General features: G+C 33.0%; 1 pseudogene; it reads right to left on the bottom strand.

The window, feature by feature from the left end:
• The window catches only part of LOC106478632, a 68,891-nt pseudogene extending 61,605 nt beyond the window's left edge, over positions 1 to 7,286 (bottom strand).
• Positions 7,287 to 7,775: the final 489 nt, after the last annotated feature.

A 7,775-nucleotide genomic window follows, 5' to 3' on the forward strand; every position in this document is an offset into this window, starting at 1 on the left:
AAAACTTTAACAAGCACAAAATTGTTATGAGGTCAGTCCCAGGGACCGAGCTCGGGATGAAAGAGTTAGTATAATAAAGAGAACTAGGAATATGCCAAATAATTTACATCTTGTACCACAGGATTATTAGTTAGACACACTTCAAAGGGCAATAAAAGAATAAAATTAAATATAAAAAGATGTATTCTGTTAAAAACCTTAAGCTACTTAATATGAAAAAATGTAGTTTCCTGTTACAATTTACAGCCATTCTAGAAAGAAAAAAGGGTAATTTAGATTTCATTTAGAAGATTTTAGAGGTTTTACAAATGACACTTTAAAACTTTTAGATTAAAAAAGTATTTTTAATCTTAACATGAAAAATCACTTTTACACTCGGAGAAATAAACACTTTAACTCCCTATATTCACAAAGAAATCTTTTGCAAAGATTTAATTAAATAATTTGATTATTTGTGTACAAAAGACTTCCAATGTTTACTGAAAGCTTTCCAAATTTTATGAAGAAACATTCATCATATTAAAAGTGACAGTATGGGAATTCTGATGGTTACTTTGGGGTTTCAAGGTCAGTGAAATCCACCCACCAATATGGAAAGAGTTAATTATAATAAGTGCTTTTGAGTGCTCATAATATTTTCTAGGATGGCTGCATAGAAACAGCCTTGAAAGAGAGTGTGGTTAATTATTGTTTATGAGTTATGTTGTATTATTTACCAAAAACGTAAATATTCGTAGAGTAGAACATCAAGATTATATGGATAACTGGTTATAGTTCAATTCAAGAACCCTAACCACTACTCAAAGCTACTGCTTCTTGTTTTATTTTATACCCTGCTTTACTTATATAGTCTGATTCTGAACTCTGAGTTGAAGTGGTAATCTTAATATGTCAAAGAATTGATTAAATAATCTAATTGCCTTTCTAATGCCAGAGTGAATAATAAAAACTCACAACAAAGAAAAATATGGATTTCATTAATTGTGAGCTCCACAACATAACATTAACAGTTCTACAACTTCATATACTCTAAGTCAAACAAGTTAATCAGCTATCAGTAGATTCAAGCACTAGTTAGAAAAAGTTCAAACAATGGCATTCCTACCATAAAAAAGGATTACTTTCAACAATTGCATATATATTCTATTTATTCAGTTCATTATTTGTCAAGGGCATTCAAAATAATACTTGTCAAAATTTAACAGTGCCAATGAACAAATAATGAACTATCAATTTGATTATTTTGCTTGTTAGTTGTCTGACTTGCCAACTTAAACTTTGTTTTGCCAATTTACTTAAATAGATCTCAGGGCTCAAAATTAGTGGGGGCCAGAGATTAGTTATTCTTTTTCTTGGGGACCTAATAATACCCAATTTACAAATAGATGAGTAATATCCTGATAGTAATGATAAATTATAAATTGTTAATAAGTGGGTTATGATTTTGTTAGATAGGTTTTTCAGGATTAAATTGTTAATTCCATCATCTTCTGGGGCTTTTCGTTTTATTTTCCTAAGGTTAATTTTGATTTCTGCAACTAAAGTTATAGGGTGGATATACAAATGTTAGAAACAACTGAAGTAGTATCGTGAATAAAGCACCCAACAGTAGTATAAGCTAGGGATACACGGGTAGTAAAATTTGGCCAAATAATGGGTCCGAGTACCCAGTCACTAACCTTCGGCCAGGGCTGAGTATCTCCCCTTGCCCCTCCCCCACCCAAAAAATAAACAACATACTCAAAAATTAGAAACAAAAACAAAATTGACATTTATTACACTTAACAGAATAATCACCAACAGAACATTCCAGTTTTAATTTCAACTTTCAAAATTAACTAGCAAAAATGTGCACACCAGTTTGCAGAATGCCTGTATTTTTGGAATTTGCTTATATTGTATTTGAGGAACAGTAGCATTTCGGCATTTTTGGGTAAAAGCCTTGACCTTTTGTGTATGGTAATGTTGTCAGCGGTGCTAAAAGCCCATTCACTGTCTGCACTGGTCAGCGGTGCAGAGAGATAGCACCTCACTATCCTAGCCGTGATGGGAAATCAAGCTTCATTTGCCTTCCAAAAGTGAGGCCAATAAAAGTAAACGCAGAAACAGTGATGTTGACACGTTTTAGCATCATTATTTCGATTAATGCCTAGCCCCCTACTTCTCAAACCTTAACCCCTATTGTTCTCAAAACTCCCATCTTCCCCAGTAATACACTTCTTAAGCCATGCCTGTTATTAACCTCCATTATTGTCTGAATTCCCAACTTTCAGCAGGTGGTCAGTCTTTGTTGCTCGGTGTATGTTTTTTAATTAAACCACTTACTGACTATAACTTTCAGTACCAAATAAGTTGCCACAAAGATTAGGGCTTAGATGCCATTTTCAATTACCTGGATTTGGCTGTTTTAACTTTGAAACTAAGCTGGAGCTGAGTATTACTGGGTAGTCCAATAACCGGTCAAGACCAAATATTTAGCTGTGCATCCCTAGTATAAGCAGTTACATCTAGCCGAGAATTAAGGATGCCTGCTTCAAAATAACTGTTGTTGATTTATAGTTTAAAATAAGCCCTTTCTAACAACTATAAACATATACATGTAGTAACTTCTAAAGTTCAATGATAACTTACTTGTACATGACTACCCCGTCATGCTTCAAACTATGTTTCACTATAGTTCTACATTGTTCATAGGTCATGTGTCACGTGATATGAAAGTGAAATATTTCATTATTGCCTTCAATGTTTCTTTGGAAATAAAAAAAAGATAATAAAAAACTGAACTATAATGTACTTGATAATAACAATTTCATTAAATACATTGATAGTAAGTGGTTTAAATAAATTATGAATTTAACTCGGGAGTTAAAATAGCATGTTGTTTAATAGGTTAAGCAATCGATGGAGAAAATGTCAATAACTAACTGCCATTCCACAGTCTTTTTGGGTTCCATGAAGAGGTGAGAGAAGGATTTTATGCACTGTCTATAGCCTGTTCATGCAAAAAATTTGACACTGCATCTTCCAGACATTAAAGATAGATGGGATCCAAAGGAGAAGGGAAGTGAACTGGGTGGGAGTTGAGAGAGGGAAGGGAGGAGAATTTGGGGGGGGGGAGAACTAGAGTAATGTATCTATCTAAAGACAGTAGTTCCCAAAAGTGTGCATACCACAACAGACAAGCCCTGATCAGGTCTGACATCAAGCCAAAACTGGTCAAGCAGAAGGATGGAAAGGATATAAAACAAGCAGGGAGACTAGGATGAGATACAGAAGTGGTGAGGGAATTGGAACAGTGAAATAACTAAGCCAACAACAGTAAATGATAAGCAGCTTCTGCCCATTATTTAGTGGAATCAGAAATACCTCTAAAAACAGGAAGACGAAGAAATGGAGAGAGGTAGAGGTTTCTTAAAAAGGGGGAAGGAAGTTGAATACAGGAAAGAAAGGTATCCTATAATTGATCCAAGTGAGCAGAGAAAAGGTAAAACAAGTAGTACAGGCCAGAGTAGAAACTTAAGTCAAAAAGTTAACAGTTTCATACGAATTAGAAACTCAAATTACAGATATTTAAAAGCTAGAATATAAAATAAGAAGGTCTCATCTTTTCTATTTGCTAAGATATTGATCACGTAATAAATCAAACATAGTGGCACCCTGCCCACCTCTTTCCAATTTTTGGAAATGTCCCCTTATATACACTTACTTCTATATCTGACATGAATAACCAATTGGAAGCTCAGAATGTCCCCCAAGTGATTTTCTCAGCCTTTCTAATGTGACTTGCACCATTTCTTTTGGTTCAAGATTTCAATGAGGTAGGTTGTGTCTTTAGTCTGCACAAAATTTCATCTTTTTTTTAGACCCAAATACAGCTTAGTTACTACGTTTGATAAATTATAGTTGAATTCTGTGGTATTGGTGTAGAAATTTATGATTTTTAGTTCTTCAAAAGTATATATAAAACCTAAAAAAAATATTTTGCTTCATGTCCTCCACGTGCAAAATTTTTAAAGGCTTAACAACCTCCATCAAGCAGCAACGGAGTACAAAGGTCGTAACCAGAAGAGATAATTGTTTGCTTTACTTCTTTACTTACTGTTCTGTGTTTTAGGAAAAATAACTTTAAGAGCTTATATCAATAACAATAATCTATATACATATATAATGTCTAATAATTGAAATGTGACTATTTTACAAAATACTAGTCAATAAAACACAGCTGAGACAAGTTAATTTGTACAGACCAAAGGTCACCTTTATGTTATTTGATATGGTAACATGAGTGCACGTGAGCCGCGTCATTCTAACTTCTGTAAGCCAGGCACAGCTGAAAGGTCAATATAAATAAAAATAATAAATATATATATATATATATAAATGCATAATATTATGTTCACTCTAGAATGAAAGAAGCATAATTTATGTTTATTTCGAAATTTCTATGGTGGTTGGGAGATCGTTCAAATCTACCGAACTCGTACACAGATTAATTATTGAAAATAACAAATAAAATATACAGTTTTTTCTTAAGAAATGTTTGATAACTGTCCGGCCATTATAAAGATTTTGTATATGAAATTTCAAAATTTCTTTGCATGATGGATATGCAAGATATGCAAAAAAAAAAGAGAGAAACACTGCTTTACAAACCTTACGACTTAATAAAAAATTTTTATATTTTGTGTATGAAAGCATTGTCATGTTTACTGATAATCTGCCACATTTTGTTAACGTTCATTTACTAATTTAAAAGTTATAGCATGATAACTGTAACAAGTACAAAATGGTTATGAGGTCATCACATTGACTGACCCTGTATTGAAAGAATTAAATAAGAGTAGAGCCGAGAATTAGTGGAATTGTTTAAACAAATTACTAGTGGGATGTAATTGAAAATTCTCATATCAAATGGCTTTAAAAGAAATTAACATTTCTCATGAGTTGTAAAAGAAAAGAAAACCCTTGGTGGGCAGAGTAGAGGTAGTCTATTGTGTAGTTAGATGTTTAACACAGTCCTTGTAGATCTAGGAGCCTGCCCAAAAACTGAAAAGCCAGGTGTGCCTAACCTAACTTTACTACTGTTTGTACACAAAATGGGGGTTATGTATAGTTATTTACTTTCACATTAGTGAGTGCATGCTAACAATCGCATATCAGCAACCACTTTATAGTACTGCCTATGATCCTGTACGAGTCTAAACACGTGCAATGATTGGTTGAATTTAGAGAAAGAAGAAAACCAAAATGGAGCATAATTAGTAATGTGTTGGGAAACCGCAAAGCTTCATTCCTGAAAAAACATGAAGTGTTGAATCTGCCATTAAAATCCTAGAAACAGAGTTCAACTTAGGACTCAAAGATGTGAAAATAGTTCAGGACTTCCATGAGTCCAGAACTGTCCTGGATTTAAGTTCTATTTAGCACAGCCCTACAAATGAATAAAATGGGAGAAAATATTAAGCACTAAGAGGAAATTTTTAGTCATCATGTTGACTTGGCACCCGGGATTTGTCGAGGCTTGGCTTAGCAACAAAGAAACATAACGGTAAAACTTCCATTCCTAAGATAGTTTAATTAACCAAAAACAATAATAACAGGAAACCCTAATTTCAGTAAGTCTATTATTGTTGTGTCACAACACTAATCATTTAAGCTGAACAAACTTGAATTAATCAAATATACTAACAAAAAAATCTTCATGAAAATATGTTGATTACTAGATAGTTAAAATAATAATAAAAATAGTAATAATAAGAAATATTATTTCAGTTATTTTTGGGACAATTGATTTAGTGATAACTTTGATTATTGAACAGTTGGAATAATCAAGAACACTAGTTGATAATTTTCATAATGTTAATCATAATTTCAATTAACAGATTATTTTACATGAAACTAATTGACACTCAAAGGTAATTCACTGACTGATTATAACGACTAGCCTCCAACCTCTAAATGAGAATTTAACTATTCATCTTATATCTAATGTAAGTTTAAATGTAGACTACCAGTACTACTACTATGTGATCCGAACACTGGCTCAGCTAGTTCAGTCAGTAAAGCATGATATCTTTAATCTCTTAAACTATTCAGGCTATAAAACAAGGATGATGTAACATAAATAATCTCTTTAATAAATTTTGCCCCATTTTCTAGTTTTTAAAGAAAGGGACGCGAGTTTTTTCATTTTTTAAATCCATATTTACACTTTCTTCAACTTCAAGTATGGAGTTATAACTTGAATGCCATTTTTTTTTCAAATATCAAAGCAGAGCCATCTCAAAATCAACCAATGCGTTTTATTTAATTACTATTCAGTAAGATAAACTACAACTCTCCAAAGTTCTTGAATTTGCCCTGTATATAACCAAACTCTCATTTGACACCATGCACCTTGCCAAAGCCTCAGTTCAAGTAAAATTAAAAACTGGTGCAATTTAATATCAATATAATAATATCTTTTATACTATCCTCATGAAGTACACATCATGTGCATCAAACTAGCACAATAACTCTAAATCAGTAAATGTAATTACTTAACTGTATGTTAACTTTACTTTTCATCACTTAGTATTGCTAACTGAATGATTTAAAAACTGACAGTGATACTTAAATAATTAAGATAAACGTTTTGAAAATTGACTATTATACTACTAATACATAACGATAAAAATTATAATGTTTAACAAATCTTTTTTTTACTAGCCCTACACGAGATTCCGGAAATAAGACTTACTTCAGCTGTACTTCATCTAACTCACTTTTCCATTTTCCAGCATCAATTTGGACCTTAGCTTTCTCTCTCGCAGTTTCATCTAACAATTTACGTGCATCTGATAGCTCTTGTTCGTACAGTGATTTTATTGTTGTAATTTCTTTTGTAACTGTTTCTTGGCTGTTCTGTACCTGGATGGAGAGGCGATTGTTTTCTACTTGTAATTCTCGTACCCGTTCAATATAAGCTGCCAACCTGTCATTCAAATGTTGGAGCTCTTGCTTCTCTTGGATACGCGTCAGCCTCGTCGGACTAAGAGGTGAACTAGGCCTCTCGCGATCTCCTCGCTCATTGAAACTCGTCGATACCTGAGGACTCTGAGCTGTTTTTGTTGTGGTATGATGAGTTGTGGTGGTAGATTTCTTTGACGTTTTTGACGACATTCTCTTAACCTAGATATTCTGGTAGTTTATTCAGGGTTTTAAAAAAAATATCTAAACAATTTGCCGATAAAACCGCACCCTACAGAACACACAAAACACGCCAGCAAAAACCCGGCAAACAGACAAGAGCGTGGTCACGTGATCTCTAACGCCCCCTACCTCGCTAAAACTACTTAGGGGGCTTTATTAGTGGTCTCTTTCTTTTTTTCTTTCTAGCTACCGGCATGGTTTGAAAAGATGTGGGAATAATGCTACGTCTTACATTAAAACATTTTATAATATGTTATGGTGAAATGTTTCAGATTATTAAATAACCTAGTCTGTATTTTTAATGTTGAAATGTTTATGACAACTCCAGAAAAGAAAAAAAAACTCATAGTTGCCACTATGGTGGAATCGCGCGAAAAAAATATACGTTAAAAAAAGATGAATTGATTGAAATACATAAACATATTCGAAAGTACATTATATACTTACTGGAGTACCCATACCATGGATGGAAGTTACGTAAATTCATGATTAATGAAAGGTTATATTAGGACATGAAAAGTTGCTCCCTTGTGTGTAATTGTAAAAAATGCCCACAAAAATTGCAAAACGCAAAATGTGAAACC

Source organism: Limulus polyphemus, unplaced genomic scaffold, assembly GCF_000517525.1.
Source record: "Limulus polyphemus unplaced genomic scaffold, Limulus_polyphemus-2.1.2 Scaffold235, whole genome shotgun sequence".
Taxonomy (NCBI): Eukaryota; Metazoa; Arthropoda; class Merostomata; order Xiphosura; family Limulidae; genus Limulus; species Limulus polyphemus.